Source organism: Symphalangus syndactylus, chromosome 19 (genome assembly GCF_028878055.3).
Source record: "Symphalangus syndactylus isolate Jambi chromosome 19, NHGRI_mSymSyn1-v2.1_pri, whole genome shotgun sequence".
NCBI classification, from domain to species: domain Eukaryota; kingdom Metazoa; phylum Chordata; class Mammalia; order Primates; family Hylobatidae; genus Symphalangus; species Symphalangus syndactylus.
Window position 1 is genome coordinate 92,053,611 of NC_072434.2, and position 22,288 is coordinate 92,075,898.

At 34.4% G+C, this 22,288-nt stretch overlaps 1 protein-coding gene across 1 annotated transcript in view; it reads left to right on the plus strand.

Annotated features, from left to right (window-relative positions):
* LOC129458131 (olfactory receptor 2G6) overlaps positions 1-22,288 on the plus strand; it is a 241,162-nt gene that overhangs the window by 13,907 nt on the left and 204,967 nt on the right.

The window sequence follows — 22,288 nt, forward strand, 5'->3', positions numbered from 1 at the left end:
AATAGCTCTTTATATATTATTTTTGAGAATCCTAGTATTATTCTTAAAAAATAATTTCACAATGTCTTTTACTTCCTAACCAGTTGTAAGACAAAATGAAAATGTAGAGACAAGTCTCTAAATTTAATATTTTTTTTGGGAAGGAAGAATTACAATTTGGGGCAGAGTGGTGGTCATCGGTATGCCCAAAGGACCAAGAGGTCAGAAATTTTCTAAAAAAGAAGAAATGTTACATATTACTCTTTGAAAAAAGTTTATTGGCACTAGTAAGAGTTTGGGGAGCTAGCAAGCTCCGACTGGTGAACAACTATGGTGGGCAAAATTATCCATAAAATGGCAGCAAGTTATCTCAGAAGCTGTAGATAGATCTGGCTTCTGGTTACAATAGCAGTTTGAGCAGTCAGGGTTGCAGAGATTTACATTATTTGGGAATATTTTGTACCCTGAGTGCTTTTTACTCCTGGTTTGTTAACTCCATGTTAGTTGGGTATGGCAAGAATAACCAAGTTCTTATGATCAACTTTCATATAGTTCATATGCAGAACTATATTTCAATTACTGAATGCTTATATTTGTTTATATGGTACAGAGTTGTAATAATCTGCCAGACTTAAGAAAACCTTGGTTGTCAGGAAAGAATTCCTCCTCCTCCTCCTTTCCTTTTCCTCCTCCTCCTCCTCCTCCTCCTTCTTCCTCTTCTTCTTCTTTTCTTCTTTCTTCTTTCTTTTCTTTCTCATTCTCCTTCTCCTTCTCTTCGTCCTCCTCCGCTCGTTTTCCTTCTTCTTCCTTTTAAATCTCTTCTCATTACTGTGTATCATATCAGAAATCAAGACTTTCTGTTACAGAAAGTAGAAAGGAGAGAGAGGAACAAACATTTGTATGTAAAAAGCATATATGTGGTGCTTTTTATTCATCGCATAAAGTAAACCATGAATAATCATAATCATAAATAATAATAAACTTTAGAATATAAAAGGAGAATATGACTCCACTTTTATAGATAATTAAACTGAATGTCAGAGAGTTTATGTAACTTACCCTAAATCATAATACTAGGAAGTTTTAAGATTAGAAGAGTTCAACGGAACCATCCTGCTTTTGGAAGAATACGTTTTGGGACAAGACATTTTTATTTATTTATTTATTTATTTATTTATTTATTTATTTAGTATACTTTAAGTTCTAGGGTACATGTGCACAAGTGCAGGTTTGTTACGTAGGTATACATGTGCCATGTTGGTTTGCTGCACCCATCAACTCATCATTTACATTAGATATTTCTCCTAGTGCTATCCTTCCCCCAGCCCCCCACCCTCCGGCAGGCCCGGGTGAGTGATGTTCCCCACCCTGTATCCAAGTGTTCTCATTGTTCAATTCCCACCTATGACTGAGGACATGTGGTGTTTGGTTTTCTGTCCTTGTGATAGTTTGCTGAGAATGATGGTTCCAGCTCCATCCATGTCCCTGCAAAGGACATGAACTCATCCTTTTTTATGGCTGCATAGTATTCCATGGTGTCTATGTGCAACATTTTCTTAATCCAGTCTATCATTGATGGACATTTGGGTTCATTCCAAGTCTTTGCTGTTGTGAATGGTGCTGCAATAAACATACATGTGCATGTGTCTTTATAGTGGCGTGATTTATAATCCTTTGGGTATATGCACAGTAATGGGATGGCTGGGTCAAATGGTATTTCTAGTTCTAGATCCCTGAGGAATCGCCACACTGTCTTCCACAATGGTTGAACTAATTTACACTTCCACCAACAGTGTAAAAGTGTTCCTATTTCTCCACATCCTCTCCAGCATCTGTTGCTTCCTGACTTTTTAATGATCGCCATTCTAACTGGCATGAGATGGTATCTCATTGTGGTTTTGATTTGCATTCTTCTGATGACCAGTGATGATGAACATTTTTTCATGTGTCTGTTTGCTGCATAAATGTCTTCTTTTGAGAAGTGTCTGTTCATATCCTTTGCCCATTTTTTGATGGGATTGTTTGTTTTTTTCTTGTAAATTTGTTTAAGTTCTTCATAGATTCTGGATATTAGCCCTTTGTCAGATGGGTAGATTGCAAAACTTTTCTCCCATTCTGTAGGTTGGCTGTTCACTCTGATGGTAGTTTCTTTTGCTGTGCAAAAGCTCTTTAGTTTAATTAGATCCCATTTGTCAATTTTGGCTTTTGTTGCCATTGCTTTTGGTGTGTTAGTCATGAAGTCTTCATGGGACAAGGCATTTTTATAACACACTCTCCCCTATGTAATTACCAGCTCTTTCTTGACACATTGGTTATTAACAAAGTGTAGACTAGCAGGATTGGATGCTTTCCCAAGAAGGAGATATTTACTTTACAAATGCTATCTCATTTAACAATAGTTTAGTGCAGACCTCACTTTCAAATTAGTCATATCCTGATGTTAGCAGTATATTAGCAAAACAGGCCATTTTCTGCCAGGATTAAATATCTCCAGATTTGAAAATAATCTGCATGAAATATGGAAAGTATTTGGTAATCTTTTTTCTCCTAAATGTGATCCAGTTGGCATTTTCAGAGCCTGAAGCTAAGGGCTTTATTCAGGTGCCTTGCATTTTATACCAGCAGCAAAAGCACTGTTGAGATCTCCGTGGTGATCCAGGGGGCCAGAGCCATGGAATACTAGGAATCTTCTACATGGCGGCTGCTCCTGATGCAGGTTAGTGCTAAGACTCTGAGACTGAGTGCATACAACATGGGATGGTGTTCTCTGAAGCTTTTGGGGTAATTCCACCAGGTTTTTCACTTCCCGGCCAGCTCCTATGCGGAGCTATACTTCAGTCAGTTACTGAATGCTTATGTTTTGGTCATGTACTACAGCATTGTAATAATCTGCCAGAATTAAGAAAACCTTTGTTGCCAGGGAGGACGTTTTATTTTTTTATTGCCAAAATTATTTCCATAATTTTAAGGATTTCCTCAAAATTAATAGCATTTTGTAAACAAAGTATCTGGATCTCCCCTAATAATTTAATAACTATTCCATTTTATTGTCTCTCATATACATTTTATAAAATTTGTAAAACATGACATTTTCCTGTCAATTAACATGGTCTCTGAGATCACCCTCGCTTTCATATTGTATTCCATGGCAACAATGTAATAGTTTTGTAATAGTTTTTCTTGTTATGCATTACGAAGAATCTTGGGGAAAAAATCCACAACTTGTGTGTATATAGGATTTTTCCCCCCTTTGTTTTGGGTTACTTCTTAGAATGCAACTTGGATCATATATCAATAGTACCAAGGGACAAGGCTAACTCTACAGTTTTCGTCCTATATTGTCAACCCAATTTTATAAAGATTTTTTATTTTTACTCTAAAATTAATCTTCACTATATTCCAACTGGCAAAGCATATTATAAAGAAACATAAATTTCTAGGTGAGTCACTAGGAGATATACAGAGGGACGTAAAACTTGTAGAAAAGTTACTCACGTAACTATATTTACTCAGATCCATTGCGGCCCCAGATCCCAGGCTCTGGTGTAAGAGCTACTTTATCAACCTGGTATATGGAGCTATTTTATCACCGAGGAATCTTTATGGCTTCATGCATGCAGGAGGAGACAGGTCAGCTGGCCCTTTCTGAAACAACCATTGTTCCTATGTATTTAACTCGAAGTAATCAATATTCCAGTTTGGTGTTTGGGAGATGGCATGTCCTTCACTCCTTTACTGATAAATGACTATATAGATACAGTAATTTTCAGGCAAGAAATTTGGCACCTTTAAAGAGACTGTTGATTTTACCAAGTAAACAAATATAAACATATATTTATTTCTATATCAACTTATTTACAAATATATACTCATGCGATCTCCAAAGATAAAAAAATTGAATCCAAAAATTAACTGTGATACAATAGTTTCACATACCTGGAGACTGTTTTTTCACTTTGCTTTTTTTTAGTCTGAATATTTTCTTTTCTTCAAATAAGGAGCAGAAGAATGTAGAGCAGACACTATTAGGGAGCAGCAGCCATCGAGATCCAGGTTGGCAGGTCCCTGCAGTACTTTGGAAGTAGCGGCACCTAGGGATTGTGGAAGAGAGGCTGGTTGAGGCATTTATCCTGAGCCTGCAGGTTGTGCTCTCGGGTATCTAACAGAACTCAGCCAATTTGTTATAGTTTAAACCTGTTTTATTCCCATAAACATTGACATAATTTGATGATAGGGTAATTTCATCAATATTCTACTTCCATATTCTCTTTCAGACACATTAAGTGAATTGGTTTAACCCTCATCTAGATAAAGTAAAAAGAGTATAACTTCTTGTGTAAGGTGTAAGAAAGGGGTCCAGTTTCAGTTTTCTGCATATGGCTAGACTTAAACTTCCACGCTATAATAGTGGGAGACTTTAACACCTCACTGTCAATCTTACACAATATTGTAATTTGATCAATGAGACTGAAAATTTACAAGGATATTCAGGACTGGAACTCAGCTCTGGACCAAGCGGACCGAATAGACATCTACAGAACTCTCCACCCCAAATCAACGGAATGTACATTCTTTTCAGCAACACGTAACCCTTATTCTAAAATTGACCACATAATTGGAAGTCAGACACTCCTCAGCAAATGCAAAAGGGCAGAAATAATAGCAAACAGTCTCTGAGACCACAGTGCAGTCAAATTAGAACTCAGGGTTAAGGGACTCACTCAAAACTGTACAACTACATGGAAACTGAACAACCTGCTCCTGAATGAATACTGGGTAAGTAACGAAATTAAGGCTTAAATAAATTGTTTGAAACCAGTGAGAACAAAGACATAACATATCAGAAGATCTGGGACACAGCTAAAGCGGTGTTTAGAGGAAAACTGATAGCACTAAATGCCCACATTAGAAAAGGGGAAAAATCTAAAATTGACACACTAACATCACAATTAAAAGAAATAGAGAAGCAAGAGCAAACAAATTCAAATGACAGCAGAAGACAAGAAATAACCAAGATCAGAGTTTAACTGAAAGAGATGGAGACATGAAAAACCCTTCAAAAAAATCAGTGAATCCAGGAGCTGGTTTTTTGAAAAGATTAACAAAATAGACAACTAGCAGACAAATAATGAAGAAAAGAGAGAAGAATCAAATAGACACAATAAAAAATGATAAAGGGGATATCACCACTGATCCCACAGAAATACAAATTCGCATCAGAGAATACTATAAACATCTCTGTGCAAATAAACTAGAAAACCCGGAAGAAATGGATAAATTCCTGGACACATACACTCTCTGAAGACTAAACCAGGAAGAAGTCGAATCCCTAAATAGACCAATAACAAGTTCTGAAATTGAGGCAGTAATTAATAGCCTACAAAAAAAAAAAAAAAAAACCCAGGACCAGACAGATTCACAGCCAAATTCAACCAGAGATATAAAGAAGAGTTGGTACCATTCATTCTGAAACTATTCCAAACAATAGAAAAAGAGGAACTCCTCCTTAACTCATTTTATGAGGCAAGCATCATCCTGATTCCAAAACTTGGCAGAGACACAACAAAAAAACAAAATTTCAGGCCAATATCCCCAATGAACATTGATGTGAAAATCCTCAATAAAATACTGGAAAACTGAATCCAGCAGTACATCAAAAAGCTTATCCACCAGGATCAAGTTGGCGTCATCCCTGGTATGCATGGTTGGTTCAACATATGCAAACAAATAAATGCAATCCATCAAATAAACAGAACCAATGACAAAAACCACATGTTTATCTCAATAGATGCAGGAAAGGCTTTCAATAAAATTCAACACCCCTTCATGCTAAAAACACTCAATAAATTAGGTATTGATGGAATATATCTCAAATTAATAAAAACTATTTATGACAAACACATACCCAGTGTCACACTGAATGGGCAAAATCTGGAAGCATTCCCTTTGAAAACCATCACAAGACAAAAAATGCCCTCTCTCACCACTCCTGGGCAACATAGTATTGGAAGTTCTGGCCAGGGCAATTAGGCAAGACAAAGAAATAAAGGATATTTGAATAGGAAGGGAGGAAGTCCAGTTGCCTCTGTTTGCAGATGACATAATTGTATACTTAGAAATCCCCATCATCTCCACCCAAAAACTCCTTAAGCTGATACGCAACTTCAGCAAAGTCTCAGGATACAAAATCGGTGTGCAAAAATCACTAGCATTCTTATACATCAATAATAGACAAACAGAGAGCCAAATCATGAGTGAACTCCCATTCACAATTGCTACAAAGAAAATAAAATACCTCGGAATACAACTTACAAGCAATGTGCAGGGCCTGTTAAAGGAGAACTACAAAAAGTGGGCAAAGGATATGAACAGACACTTCTCAAAAGAAGACATTTATGCAGCCAAAAGACACATGAAAAAATGGTCATCATCACTGGCCATCAAAGAAATGCAAATCAAAACCACAATGAGATACCATCTCATACCAGTTAGAATGGCGATCATTAAAAAGTCAGGTAACAACAGGTGCTGGAGAGGATGTGGAGAAATAGGAACACTTTTACACTGTTGGTGGGACTGTAAACTAGTTCAACCACTGTGGAAGACAGTGTGGCGATTCCTCAGGGATCTAGAACTAGAAATACCATTTGACCCAGCCATCCCATTACTGGGTATATACCCAAAGGGTTATAAGGCATCTTACTTTTTAAAGCTTTATAGATTTAATATTTATATTAGACCACAGATCAACTTAGAGAGATTTGTGGTTTTTAAGTGTATTATGTTTCAGTCAAAACATTTTATCTACATATTAATTTTTCTACAATTCTCAGCAAATTTTTATGGAATCAAGCATAAACATCTTGCATAGATTTTCATATATTTATTTGTATTTATTTTGTTATTTGGTTTAGCAAAATGTTTATTTAAAAATTTTTAAATGTAATTGTAGAATTAAGTGCAATGTATTTTGTTTTGGACTGTACTCTATGTTCTGCCACTTTTTCAGACTTGTTTACTTTTTCTATTAACTTTGAGTTTTTTTTTTTCAATTAGGCTAAAAACTTCTAGATAAAAAGAAGGGAAAAAGAAAAAAATAACAATGAAAAGCCTAAAACAAACACACAAAAAATAATGATAATAATCACGTAATTTATCAAAATATTTAGTAACAAAAAAATCTTGGTCTGTATGGTTTCAGTAGTATACTCAATCACTTATATAACGGAAAATAAAACTACTGCTATTACACAACCATTTAAGAACATGGAATAGGAAGGAACGTATCCCAACTCATGTTATTTAACTAACAAAACATTGATATCATGGTATGAGAATTTACACTAAATAATACATATCAGTGTCCATTATTAATATACATGCTTCATTCCCCCCTGGTAAAAGGCCACCTCTAGAAGTGTGAGTAGAGACCATCTGAGGAACAGTTGTGAGGTGCCTCTCTGCCACAAGGTGTCAAACGAGACCATGTGGAAAACCTGGGCTTGCATTCCTGCCAGGCTGTAACCATGTGACAGCTCTCTTACTCCACCAGTAAGGTGTCAGAGAAGATTGAGTAAAATAGAAGGTTTAAATAAGATCCAAAGTTAAAAGCGCAATAATTGAAATGCTCAGAGTACAATTGAAAATAGCTTCTTATACAAATAATAAGAAAATGACAACCTGAACATCATGACTAACAGAGGTTGATAGTGGTGTTTAATTTCTCTGACAAGGATTTTAATAGAGATATCATAAAAATAACAGTGATTAATATTAAACACAGCTGAAATAAACAAATAGGAAGCCTCAACAAAGAAATAAAGCATGCCAATAAAGAAATAAAAAGTTGAAAACAGAATGAAATGGATATTTTAGAACTGCAAGATACATCTCCTAAAATTAAAAAAATATATATTGGCTGAGCTAAACTACTAAATGGTAATAATATAGAAAATAATCAGTGAACATGAAGATAGCACAATAGATATTTTTTTCTTTCATTAATCAATAAAAGATAAAAAGTAAACTGAAAAAACAAATGAACAGAGACTCAGAAATTTTGTGGAACTAAAACAAAAGACCTCATATCCATGTCATCAGAGCCTCAAAAACGAATAGAAATAGTAGAGGCTAAAAAAGTCAAAAGTAATTTAAGAAAATAATGGCTGACAGCTTCCCAAATTTAGTTAAGTGTAAATAAATAAACCTATAGATTCAACAAGGTAGCCACCAAACTAGAGAACATCAAACAAGAAAGCACCTGGGAAATCTACACTACAACATATCATAATCAAATTTCTAAAAACTAAATACAACAAAGAAAGCAACAACAACAAAAAAAGACACCTTATATAAAGGGGATAAATTGCTTAACAGTGGATTTCATGGAAGCCATGGGAACTATGAAAATCATGGAAACCAGAAAGAACTGACACCACGTCTCTCAAGTGTAGAAATAAAAGAAATGTAAATCTTGATTTTGATTCCAGAGAACATATTCTTGAAGAATAAAGAGGAAATAAGTCATGTAAAATAAAGAAAAATTAATACAATTTAGTACAAGCCATACAAATTGACAAGGAACAAGTGTTACTTTATAATTATATACATTGAAATATATATGTGATATTAGTGATATTTAATGATTAAGAGTTAAAATTTAAAATAAGTAATATTAGCAGTAAAAAAATTAAATTTTCATTTAGATTTGTATCAAAAATAGATAAAATACTTAGTATTTTTTCATGTTGTGTATGATTTCTATACCAAAAATTGTAAAAGTTAGCTGATAGAAATTTAAGAAGTACATGAATTGAATGAATTTCAATTTAACCTTTATATATTCAATTTAACAATCAATTTATAGATTTAACCAATTCCAATTTAATTTCAATATACTACTTAGTAAAAATTAACAAAAAGTATTTTAAGATTTATTCGACACACATCCCAAGCAATTTCATCAGGAGAATTAAGATATTTTTTAAACCAATGATAATGGAACAATAATATATTCATATAAAATTTGTATCTTGTCCTCTACTTAATGACATTCATAAACTTAATTTGAGATAAGTTATGCATCTAATTCAAGAGTTAAAGTCTACGTATTTTATAAAATAAACAAACAAAAACATAGGGGACTATCTTCATGATGTGGAGTAGGAAAAATATCTGTCCAACAAGGCAAAGAAAAGAAAGCCATAAATAAAAAGGTGATAAATTAAACATTATTAAAAAAGACTAGTAGAAAGAGTTAACAAGTAATGGAATGACAATAAAATAAAAATGAGTGAATGTCTCAAACGATCCCTTAACAAATGAAATGAAGATATATAAATGGGCCACAAGCACATGCAAAACATAGTCAATAGCATTCCTCATTAGGAAAATGCAAATTGAAACCAAGTTGATACATAATTCCATATAACCACAATAGCTAATACTTTAAAAATAATAATAGCAAATGTTGTTAAAAGGTAGAGAAGCCAGGGTTCTCATATATATTCCCAGGTAAGGTAAATTGTACAATCAATTTGAAAAATAGTCTGCTGATTTCTTATAAGTTAAATATAGGTCTTTCCTTTGAGCAATTCAACTCTTAGACAATGAAAAACATAAAAAATCGACAACATGTTGACAAAAGTACTTAAAAAAAGAATTTTTATAGGAGGTTCATTTGTAATAGCTCCAAACTGGAAACAGCTCACCAACATGAGAATGAACTGATCAATATACTTATATTCGTAGAACACTGTTCACAAATAAAGATAAAAGTGTTTGTTTTGCACATTTCCTTGTTCCCCTCTCCAATTGTCTTATATGAAACCGTTCTTCTGATTTTTATCACCATGAATTGGTATTGTGGAGAGATATTAAAGACACATTGAAATACGAAAGGCAAGAAGACAAATTAATAAGTTTTGGAGTAGCTAAAAGAGAAATGAGGATATCAACTAAGTGCCAATAAAAAAGAATTAAAAGAAATAAAAAATAAATCTGGAGAGACCGGATGGAATTCAAACCATAGTGTATAAGATGTTGAGTATGTTGACAAAAAAAGAGAGAGAAATTTTGCCCATGTTTTATACCTGTAAAACACGATACAAACATCCCTATGTGATAAAATATTCTGTCAGTAGAAAATATTTTTTTTTGACTTGAGTATTTAAGATCTCTTGATCTGCCTTTGTCTTTGTTGATATATAAAGCTCACGTGTAATGTGGTTATGGGAAGTGAGGGCAAAATTGTACTTTTGTGCAAGAGATTGATTACATATTTCATAGAATTTTTTTAACCAGATGATAGACTGGTTAGTAAAGTATCATTACTTTGTAAATATTTCTGAAAATATTTAATTTATTTTCAGTTTCTGAAACTATCTGAACAAAACTCAGAATGTATCTTAACATCAGAAAGAAACCCTCTGGGCTAAAAGAAGTAATATTGCTAGTGGTCAGAAAAGACATCGGTTTCTCTTGGAGGAAATGAGATTTGAATATGGACATTTAGCAAGTGAGACAACAAAATAAAGTATTGAGAACATTTTAGAGAGGGAAAAGAACAGATAAAATACCCTTTACAAAAGACATGAACAGACACTTCTCAAGAAGACTTACAAATGAAAAATTGCTCAACATCACTAATTTTCAGAGAAATGTATATCAAACCCACAATGAGATACCATCTCACACCAGTGAGAATGGCCATCACTAAAAAGTCGAAAAATACCAGATGCTGGGGAGGTTTCAGTGAAAAGGAAATACTTCTTATACATTGTTGGTGGGAATCCCATTACTAGCAATCCCATTACTAGGTGTATACCCAAAGGAAAATACATCATTCTACCAAAAAGACACATGCAAATGTATGCTCACTGCAGCACTATTTACATTAGCAAAGGCAAAGAATCGATCTAGGGGCCCATCAATGGTGGATTGAATAAAGAAATTATGGTGCTTGTACACCATGGAATACTATGCCTCAGGGTATCTGCAAATAAAGATCCTATAGTAAACACACAAAAAATATTTTTAGAAAGGGTTCCAAGCATTTCACTGTAGAAAACTATCAAAACACAGAGGAAGACAGCAAGAGAGGAGGAAAGGAACAAAGAATCTGCAAAACATCCCCCTTCCAAATGAACAAAATGGCACTAGTTTTGCTTATCAATAATTAATTTGAATGTAAATGGATTAAAGTTTCCAACAAAAAGACATAGAGTGGCTGAATGAATCTTACCAAAAAAAAGACCTAACTATGTATTACTTCAAAAGACCTACTTCAACTTTAAAGATACATATAGAATGGAACTGAAGATATGAAGAGATATCCTATGCAGCTGACATTAAGACAAAAATGGAAAAGGAGATAAAGGTCATTGCAAAATCATAAAGAGTCAATTCATTAAGAGGATATAATAATTGTAAATATATATGCACTCAACATTGTAGCATTTAAATAGATAAAGCAAATATTTCAGAGAATCAGACTGCAGTACAATAATAGTAGGAGACTTTTAATACCCCAATTTTAATAATGGGCAACTCATCAAGATATAAAATCAGTAAGAAAATACTGGACTTGAATTACATTTAGAACAAATGAAACTAATTGAGATTTACACATACCAAAATGTATGTGTTGCAACAAACATAATTCTTAGAGGAAAGTTTATGAAAATAAATGCCTACATTAATAAAATATCTCTAATAAACAAAATAATGTTAGACAACTAGAAAAGGAACAAACCAAGCCCAAAGTTAGCCAAAGGAAGAAAAGAACAAAGATCAGAGCAGAAATTATTGAAATAGAGAAAAAACAAAAACAATAGAAAATTTTAAAATACAGTTAATTTTTTCAAAAGATAAGCAAAATTTATAGACATTCAGCTAGACTAAGAAAAAAAGAGTGGATTCAAACAAATGAAATGAGAAATGAAAGTGGAGACATTACAAATGATACCACAGAAATACAAAGCATCACAAGAAATTACCATGGAAAATTATGTACCCACAAATTGGATAATATGGAAGAAATAGATGAATTCCCAGACACATGTCTTCTAACCAGAACTAAATGAGGAAGAACTAGAAATTCAAAACAGACCAAAAATGAGTAAGCAGATTAAATCAGTAATTAAAAATTCTTCCAACAAAAACCAGCTCAGAACTGATGTTTTTATGGTAGAATTCCACCAAACATCTAAAAAAGAAGTAACATTGGTTCTTCTCAAACTCTTCAAAAAACAAAAGAGGATAAAATATTTTCAAAGTCATGCTCTGAGGACACCTTTATTCTGACACCAAAGCCAAAAAAGAACACTTTAAAACTAGAAAATCAGATTTTAATATTCATCATGAACATAAATTCAAAAGTGCTTAATAAATTACTAGGAAACCAAATTCAACAGAAAATTAAGAGGATCATTAACTATGGTTAAGTGAGATTTTTCCCTGTGATCCCAGGCTGATTCAGAATATGCATGTATATAAATGTAATTGCCACATTAACAGAACAAATGTTAAAAAACTACGATTATCTCAATAGGTGCAGGAAAAGAATTTGAAAAATTCAATATCCTTTCATAATAAAAATTTTCAAAAAATAGGCCATGAAGGAAGGTATCTACATATAATTAAAGTCAAATATAAAAAGCCGAGAGCCTCCATCATATTGAAAGGTTAAAAGGTGAAAGTGTTTCCTCTAGTGTCAGGAAAAGACAAAGAGACAAAGATGCCCACTCTCACCACTTGTATTCAACATAGTCCTGGAGGTCTTAGCAAAAGCAACTAAGCAGAAGAAAGAAACAAAAAGCAACCAAATAAGAAAGAAGTAATTTTTTTTTGCTGTTTGCTAATGATGTCATTTTACACATAGAATATTCTAAAGACACCTCCAGCAAATTTTTAGAACTTAGAATACAGTGGACTTTCAGGTTACAAAAGCAACAGAAAAAAAAATAATTTGTATACGCTAACAGTGAACTACCTGAAAAACAAATGAAGAAAACAATCCCACTTGCAACAACATCAAAAAAGCTAAGGGTAAATGGACACTAAGATGGAAGAATAGACACCGGGGATTATTAGAGGGGCAAGGGAGGGAGGTGGGCACTAGACTGGGTACTATGCTCAACACCTGGGTTATGGGATCAGTTGTACCCCAAACCTCAGCATCATGCAATATACCAATGCAACAAACCAGTGTATGTACCCCAAATCTAAAATAAAAGTTGAAATAAAAATAGGAATAAATTTAAGCAAGGAAGATCTGTATGTTGAAAACCAAAAATCACTGATGAAAGAAATTGTAGATGACACAAGTAAATAGAAAGATATCTCATATTCATGTATTGAAATAATTAATATTTTTGAGTGCTCACACCACCCAACCAACGTGATCTACAGATTTAATGCAATCCCTATGAAAATTCCAATGACATTTTCTTTTCACAGAAATAGAAAATACTATGTATGAAACTTGTATAGAACCAAAAAATCTTAATAGACAAAGCAGCCTTCAGCAAAAGAAAGCTGGAGGCCTCACACTACCTGAACTTTAAAAATGCTACAAAGCAATGGTAACAAAAAGAGCATGGTACTGGCATAAAAACAGCCAGCAACCAAAAGAATGTGACAGACAGCCCAGAATTAAACCTACACATTTCAGCCAATTGATATCAACAAACTGTCCAAAGGAAAGGATAATCTTTTTTAAAAAAAGTTTTAATGTATTTTAAGTTCAGGGGTACCTGCGCAGGTTTGTTACATAGGTAAACTTGTTTCATGGGGGTTCGTTGTACAGATTATTTCATCATTATCATAACTAGTCCCCATTAGTTATTTTTCCTGACATCTCCCTCCTCCCATCCTCCACCCTTTAAGAGGCCCCAGTGTGTGTTGTTTCCCTCTGTGTGTCCATGTGTTTCCATCATTCAGCTCTCACTTATAAGTGATGACATGTAGTATTTGGTTTTCTGTTCCTGTGTTTATCTGCTAAGGATAATAGTCTCCAGCTCCATCTATGTTGCTGTAAAGAACATGATTTTGTTCTTTTTTGTGGCTGCACAGTACTCCGTGGTGTATATGTACCACATTTTCTTTAACAAGTCTGTCACTGATGGGCATTTAGGTTGATTCCATGTCTTCGCTATTGGGAATAGTGCTGTGATGAACATACAAATGAAGCAGGTGACTTCACTGTAGAACAATTACACTCCTTTGGGTATACACCTAATATAGAGATGGCTGGGTGGAATGCTATTTCTGTTTTTAGGTCTTTGAGGAATGCCACACTGTTTTCCACAATGGTTGAACTAATTTATCATTACCTACCAACAGTGTATAATCGGTGCTTTTTCTTTTTTTTTTTTTTTTTTTTTGAGACGGAGTCTTGCTCTGTTGCCCAGGCTGGAGTGCAGTGGCGCAATCTCGGCTCAGTGCAAGCTCTGCCTCCCGGGTTCATGCCATTCTCCTGCCTCAGCCTCTCCGAGTAGCTGGGACTACAGGCGCCTGCCACCACGCCCGGCTAATTTTTTGTATTTTTAGTAGAGACGGGGTTTCACCGTGGTCTCGATCTCCTGACCTCGTGATCCGCCCGCCTCGGCCTCCCAAAGTGCTGGGATTACAAGCGTGAGCCACCGCGCCCGGCCTAATCGGTGCTTTTTCTCTGCAACCTTGCTAGCATCTGTAATTTTTTGACTTTTTAATAATAGCCATTCTAACTGGTGTTAGATGGTGTCTCATTGTGGTTTTGATTTGCATTTCTCTAATGATCAGTGATGCTGAGCTTTATTAAATATGATTGTCAGCTGCATGTACGTCTTCTTTTGAAAAGCATCTGTTCTTGTCCTTTGCCTACATTTTTATGGGGTTATTTGTTGTTTTCTCATAAATTTGTTTCAGTTCTTTATAGATGCTGGATATTAGACCTTTGTCAGATGCATAGTTTGCAAAAATGTTCTCCCATTTTGTCGGTTGTCTGTTTATTCTGCTGAGAGTTTATTTTGCTGTGCAGATGCTCATTAGTTCAATTAGATTCCATTTGTCAATTTTTGCTTCTGTTACAAATACTTTTCGCATCTTCATCATGAAATATTTGCTCATTCCTATGTCCTGAATGGTATTACCTAGGTTGTTTTCCAGGGTGTTTATAGTTTTGGGTTTTGCATTTAAGTCTTTGATCCATCTTGCATTAATTTTTATATATGGTGTAAGAAATGGGTCCAGCTTTAATCTTCTGCATATAGCTAGCCAGTTATCCCAGCACTATTTACTGAATAGGGAATCCTTTACTCATTGTTTATTTTTGTCAGGTTTGTCAAAGAGCAGATAGTTGTAGTGTCTAGTCTAATTTCTGGGTTCTCTATTCTGTTCCATTGTTCTATGTGTCTGTTTTTGTACCACTACCATGCTCTTTTGGTTACTGTAACCTAGCAATATAGTTTGAAGTCAGGTAGCATGATACCTCCAGCTTTGTTCTTTTTGCTTAGGATTGTCTTGAGTATATGGGCTCTTTTTTGGTTTCATTTGAATTTTCTGCATATTGCTAGTCAGTTCTCCCAGCACCAATTATTAAATAGGGAATATTTTTCCCATTGCTTGTTTTTGTCAGGTTTGTCAAAGATCAGATGGTTGTAGGTGTATGGTCTTATTTCTGGGTTCTCTATTCTGTTCCATTGGTCTATGCATCTGTTTTTGTACCAGGATCTATGCTGTTTTGGTTATTGTAGCCCGGTATCATAGTTTGAAGTTAGATCGCGTGATGCCTCCTTCTTTTTTCTTTTTTCTTAGGATTGCCTTGGCCTTTTGAGCTTCTGTTTGGGTTCCATATAATTTTTAAAATAGTTAGTTTTTTTTTTAGTCCTGTGAAGAATGTCAATGATAGCATTGACTCTGTAAATTGCTTTGGGCAATATGGTCATTTTAATTATTTTGATTCTTACTATTCATGAGCATGGAATTTTTTTTCATTTGCTTGTGTCATCTATAATTCCGTTAAGCAGTGGTTTGTAGTTCTCCTTGTTGAGGTCTTTCACCTCCCTTGTTAGCTGTATCCCTAGGTATTTTCTTCTTTTTGTGGCAATTGTGAATGGGAATGCATTCCTGATTTGGCTCTCGGCTTGACTGTTGTTGGTGTATTAAAATGCTGGTGACTTCTGCACATTGAGTTTGTATCCTGAGACTTTGCTGAAGTTGTTTATCAATGTAAGAAGCTTTTAGGCTGAGGCTATGGAGTTTTATAGATACAAGATCATGCCATCTGCAAACAGAGATAGTTTGACTTCCTCTCTTTCTATTTAGATGCCCTTTATTTCTTTCTCTTGCCTGATTGTTTGGGACAGAACTTCCAATACTTGTTGAATAGGAGTGGTGAGAGGGGGTGTCTTTGTCTTGTTCCAGTTTTTAAGGGGAATACTTCCAATTTTAGCCCCTTTAGTATGATATTGGCTGTGGGTTTATCATAGATGGCTCTTATTATTTTGAGGTATGTTTCTTCAATATCTAGTTTATTGAGAGTTTTTAACATGAATGGATGTTGAATTTTATTGAATGCCTTTTCTGCATCCATTGAGATAATCATGTGGTTTTTGTCTTCAGTTCCATCTGTGTGATGAATCACATTTATTGATCTGTGTATGTTGAACCAACCTTGCATTCCAGGGATAATGCCTACTTGATCATGATGAATGAACTTTTTGATATGCTACTGGATTCAGTTTGCCAGTATTTTGTTAAAAATGTATAAACACCTCTATGCACATAAACTAGAAAATCTAGAAAAATGAATGAATTCCTGGACACATACCCACCCTCAAGACTGAACCAGAAAAAAAACTGAATCCCTGAACAGACCAAAAATGAGTTCTGAAATTGAGGCATTAATAGATAGCCTACTTAAACAAAATAGAGGGCATACATACCAAGCCCAGAGGTAACATCATATGTAATGGTGGAAAGCTGAAATCTTTTCTTCTACGATCAGGAACAAGAGAATGATGTTTACTCTTGCCACTTCTGTTTAACACAGTACTATAAGTCCTAGTTAGAGGCTAGGAAAAAAAGGAAACAAAAATAAATAAAAATCATCCAAATCTGAAAGGAAGAGGTAAAATTATCTCTGTTTGCAGATGACATGTATATAGAAAACCTCAAAGACTCCACTAATAAAACTGTTAGAGCTAGGAAATGAATTCAGTAAAAAGAAAAAATCAACATGCAAAAATTAGTTGTGTTTTTATATGCTGAAAACAAGCAGTCTATTCAGCTAGTGGTGATGAGAAACAGTATATCCATATGCAAAATAGAGAAGTCAGGCTTTTACCTTACACCATGTAAAGATTTATTCAAGTAGATAAAAAACTTTAATATAAGAACCAAAATGCCAAAACTCTTAGAACAAAGGGAAAAATCATGACATTGTCTTTGGCAATAATTTTTTGTATGTAAAAACCAGAAGTATAGGCATTAAAAGAAGAAAAGAGATAAAATTTATTTCATCAAAATTAACATTTTGCACATCAAAGGACACTTTCAGAAAAGTAAAAAGGCAGCTCTCTCATAATGGGAAAAATAGTTGCAAAGTGCATAGCTGATAAGAAATTAAATCTACAATATATTTTAAAAACTTACAATGAAGTAACAACAAAATAGACAACCCAACTGAAAAATAGGCAAAGAGCTTGAATAGGCATTTCTTAAGAAAGATAAGCATGTGACCAATAAGGATGTGAAAAAAGTTGTGCATCACTAATCATTAGGTAAATGCAAATCAAAACCTCAGTGAGATACCACTTTATACCTATTAAAATGGTTATTATTAAAATAAACAAAGAAAATCAGAAACAGAAAGTGTTGAGGAAGATGTGCAGAAATTGGAACTTCTGTGCATTGCTCCTGCAGCCACTGTGGAAACCAAATGGTACATCCTTTAAAAAGTGAAAGAATTATCATGTTATCCAGCAATTCCACTTCTTGGCATATGCACAAAAGAATTGAAAGCTTGAATTTGAACAGATGTTTGCATACCTATATTTATAGCATCATTATTCACAATAATCAAAAGATAAAAAACGACCTAAATATTCCTTAATGGATGAAGGGAGAAACAAAATGTATACACATGCAATGGAACATTATATAACCTTAAAAAAGAATAAAATTCTGGTTCATGCTACAACATAGATAAAACTTAGATGAAGTGAAGCTACACATAAAAGGAAACATGCGACATACTAGAATATTCAAATTCATAGAGATAGAAAGATAACTTGACTGTTATGAGACTCATTTCTCTGCCAAGCATCACCATGGCAACCACACAAGTTTGTCTCCTTTGGGTTTTCTAATAAAGGGTTCTTATTAGTCTCTGAGAATTTCCCCCAATTTATCTAATAGAATAAGGCTCCAATTAGCTACAGCTTCCAAGGGAATAAAATAAAGTTTTAACTCTTGCTAATGAGAGGCTATTTAATAAGACTCTGTGGGTGTTCAACTTTGACAAACTCATTAAAAGTTTTCATATCACAATCCCAGAAGCCTGTTTTAATGAGCCCCGAAACAGCATTCTTCCAATTAAGTCCCTTCTTTCCCATGCTTGGAGCAGAGAAACAGTTGCCTGTGATTAGTGATTTGCTGTCTTTGTTAGTGATCAACCCCATCTCCATTGCTATAAGGGAAAACAAAATAATTAAAGTTTTGTAGAGTTTATCAGTGCTTTAAGGGCAGTGGAAGTGCCCTTCAACTTCTGTGTACTAACTTTGTTAATGATCTGTTGAGTAATAGAAGACTCCAGAATCTTTCTTAAACATTTTTAGAATAAATATAAATTAACATATATGTATATATATAAAGGATATTATAATAAGTCCAACAAACCTAATAGTGGTTGAGAGAGATTTTGTGGCAACCTCTGAAAGCTAAAAAGTTGTTGAGATGCTATTAATTCTAGTCTCTGTTTGCTTCTTAATATTTTAATGTACAGGCATTTATGGCTCACGCTTGTAATTCCAGCACTTTGGGAGGCCGAGGCGGGCGAATCACGAGGTCAGGAGATCGAGACCACGGTGAAACCCCGTCTCTACTAAAAAATACAAAAAATTAGCCGGGCGTGGTGGCGGGCGCCTGTAGTCCCAGCTACTCGGAGAGGCTGAGGCAGGAGAATGGCGTGAACCCGGGAGGCAGAGCTTGCAGTGAGCCGAGATCGCGCCACTGCACTCCAGCCTGGGCGACAGAGCAAGACTCCGTCTCAAAAAAAAAAAAAAAAAAAAAAGAATATTATAAATAATAACCCACTAGATAATCTTTCAGACAATAATTTTATTTATATCTATATTTGTACAAAAAGGGGTGGGAGATATTAAACCATTTTTTTTTCTGAGATCATTTTCATCCCTAATTACTGCTGTAGTATATTACTTATAATATTTTACTTTCAATGATAGGTAGGCATGAGAGTGCTAAGGCATTGTAGATTAGTTTAAATCATGAGGACACTGATCCAAAGACTCAGAAGCTCATTTTCACACATTGATTCTCATAGCCACTCACTTAGATGCCTCCCTGAAGGAAATATATATGGTGATCAATGCCAGGCAAAAAGACCCTTTATTTTTATTTTGTGTTACTTTTTATTGATGCAAATATTTGTATACTTGTGGGATGCATGTGATATTATGTTACATGCATAGAATGTATAATGATAATGTCATGGTATTTGGGATGTCTGTCACCTCGAGTATTTATCATTTCTAGGGTTTGGGACTAAAGTTCTCTCTTCTAGCTATTTTCAAGTGTATAATGCATTGTTTTTAAGTATAGTCACTGTACTCTGTTATTGAGCATTAGAACATATTCCTTCTATTTAATTGCATGCTTGTACCCACTAATCAACTTCTCTTCATCTCCTCCTACACACACTCTTCCCAGTCTCTGGTATCTATCATTCTGTCTTCTAACTCCACGAGATCATCTTTTTTAGTTCCCACATATGAGTGAGAACATGTGATATTTGCAAAAGACCCTTTTAAAATCTCATTATTTTTGTCCGTTTTTCTCCAGTCCTCAATTTAGTTGCTTATGGAGCTTTTTAAAATATCCTGTGTTCCCTCTATGTACTTTCTGCCTAAATTCACAGGCAAGCTCACGTCTTTATAGATGAGGCCACAGGAAGGCTCTCACGCTAAGAAGAAGGTAAAGGAAGGCCTCTCCATAAAAAAACAAACAAACAGACAAAAAAACACACACACAGACAAAAAAACACACACACACAAAAGAAAATTGTTTTGTTTTGAAACTTGTGTTTCAAACACTAGTTGGATAACTCAGTTTACCATGTCAAAATTCTATTTGTATTCATACTAAAATAGGCATGTAAGTGTTACAATTGCCTGTTATTATGGAAGCAAAGACTCTTTAAATATCCTTTAAGTGGTAGTTAAATTTTGGTTATCTAAAAAGTACATTTGAACTTGTCACCCAACATAAAATCTAAGAACTTAATAGCAATTTATATATAACATGTGGCCTCACCTTACCCCATTTCACTACTCCTACGGCCAAAATTTCCAGCATCCTAAACCCAATGTTCCACATACTCTCATTCTCATGTTCGTTTAGCTTTATGTGAAACATCTTTTGTTTTGATTCTTTAATGATTCATAAAATTTTAGAAAAGCTATTGTGCAGCAGGTAATCTTCCTGAGCTTGCTTTATGGTATTATTAAGACTCATTCTATTTTTTATTGCTCAAATATATTGCTTTCAGCTATTGTAAAATATTCCATTTTGTGAATAAAGAAAAATTATTTATCATATTATTTAGACACAGAAATTTTATATATCTACCATAGAAACAAACCTTTTGAACATGCCTTTGTGTGACTCCTAGTATACTGGAAGAAGTTTCTTGGGTTCTATGGAGAGAAATAGAATGGTTGGACTGTTTGGAATGTAAAAGTCCAGTGTAAAACATGATGCTGATTTCTTTTCCGAAGTGCTAATGTCGGTTTTCATTCTAATCAGCAATGCTAAATTGTTTTGCTAATAAACATACTCAACAACATTCAGTATTGTCTGAGTTTTCTATTTTTTCTGCTGGAATGGGGATAAAATACTATTCTTTTTTTTTTGAGACGGAGTCTTGCTCTGTCGCCCAGGCTGGAGTGCAGTGGCGCGATCTCGGCTCACTGCAAGCTCCGCCTCCCGGGTTCCCGCCATTCTCCTGCCTCAGCCTCTCCGAGTAGCTGGGACTACAGGCGCCCGCCACCACGCCCGGCTAATTTTTGTATTTTTAGTAGAGACGGGGTTTCACCGTGGTCTCGATCTCCTGACCTCGTGATCCGCCCGCCTCGGCCTCCCAAAGTGCTGGGATTACAAGCGTGAGCCACCGCGCCCGGCCTTAAAATACTATTCTTGACAATTATGTCAGAAGTTTGCTGGCCATGTGTGTCCGTTTTTCTGTGAAATAACTGCTCCTGTATTTTTCTTATTTTTCAGTGTATATATATATATATATATATATATATATATGAAGCTGAATCAAATAATATTATTAAATATAGGTATATATTTGTTTAGTATACTGTTTCATCTTAATGTATAACTAGAATTTCCACCTATTTGAGGTATCTATCAATGGACAAAGTTTAAAATTTTTAACTTGGTCAAATTTGTCAATGATGTATTTATAGTTATTACTTTATATGACTTGCTTAAGAAATGGATGTCTGCTCATGAATATTTGCCTATAATTAAAACAAATATTTGTTATGTTTCCAGTATGTGTTTTTAATACAGTTGAGGTAGATTTTTTTACATTATCAGTAGGAATTAAATTTAATATATCTCCCTATGAGTAATATTTTCTCAATAATTTTGTTAAAATTAGGTAGATTTACATTTGTTCAAAAGGTGGTATTATTTGAGGCAGATTAAATGTAATAAAAATTAGTCACAATAATGTATAATGTCTTACATCCAAATGAAGCTTACTTCTGTTTTTGTAGCAGTGTTGGAAGTGTGGACATGTGCTGCTTGTTGGTGCAGCTTCAGGGACCTAAAGACAGAGTCTCTGCCTGGGTTTCCCTGGGACATCTCTATTGAACAGCTACAGTGAAAAATATAATGTGCAAGAAAGCACCCCAGGGAGGGTTTCTCTTTTTCCTCCCTATCTTCCTGCCTTCCTCCTTCTGTCACTCCCTTTTTTTTTTTGCTGAAATACCCATATTTCTTTTAAAAATTTTTAAATTTTTAAAAATCAAGCACCACATCAAAGAAAAAAAATTAAGGAACTACCGTGGATCCAAAA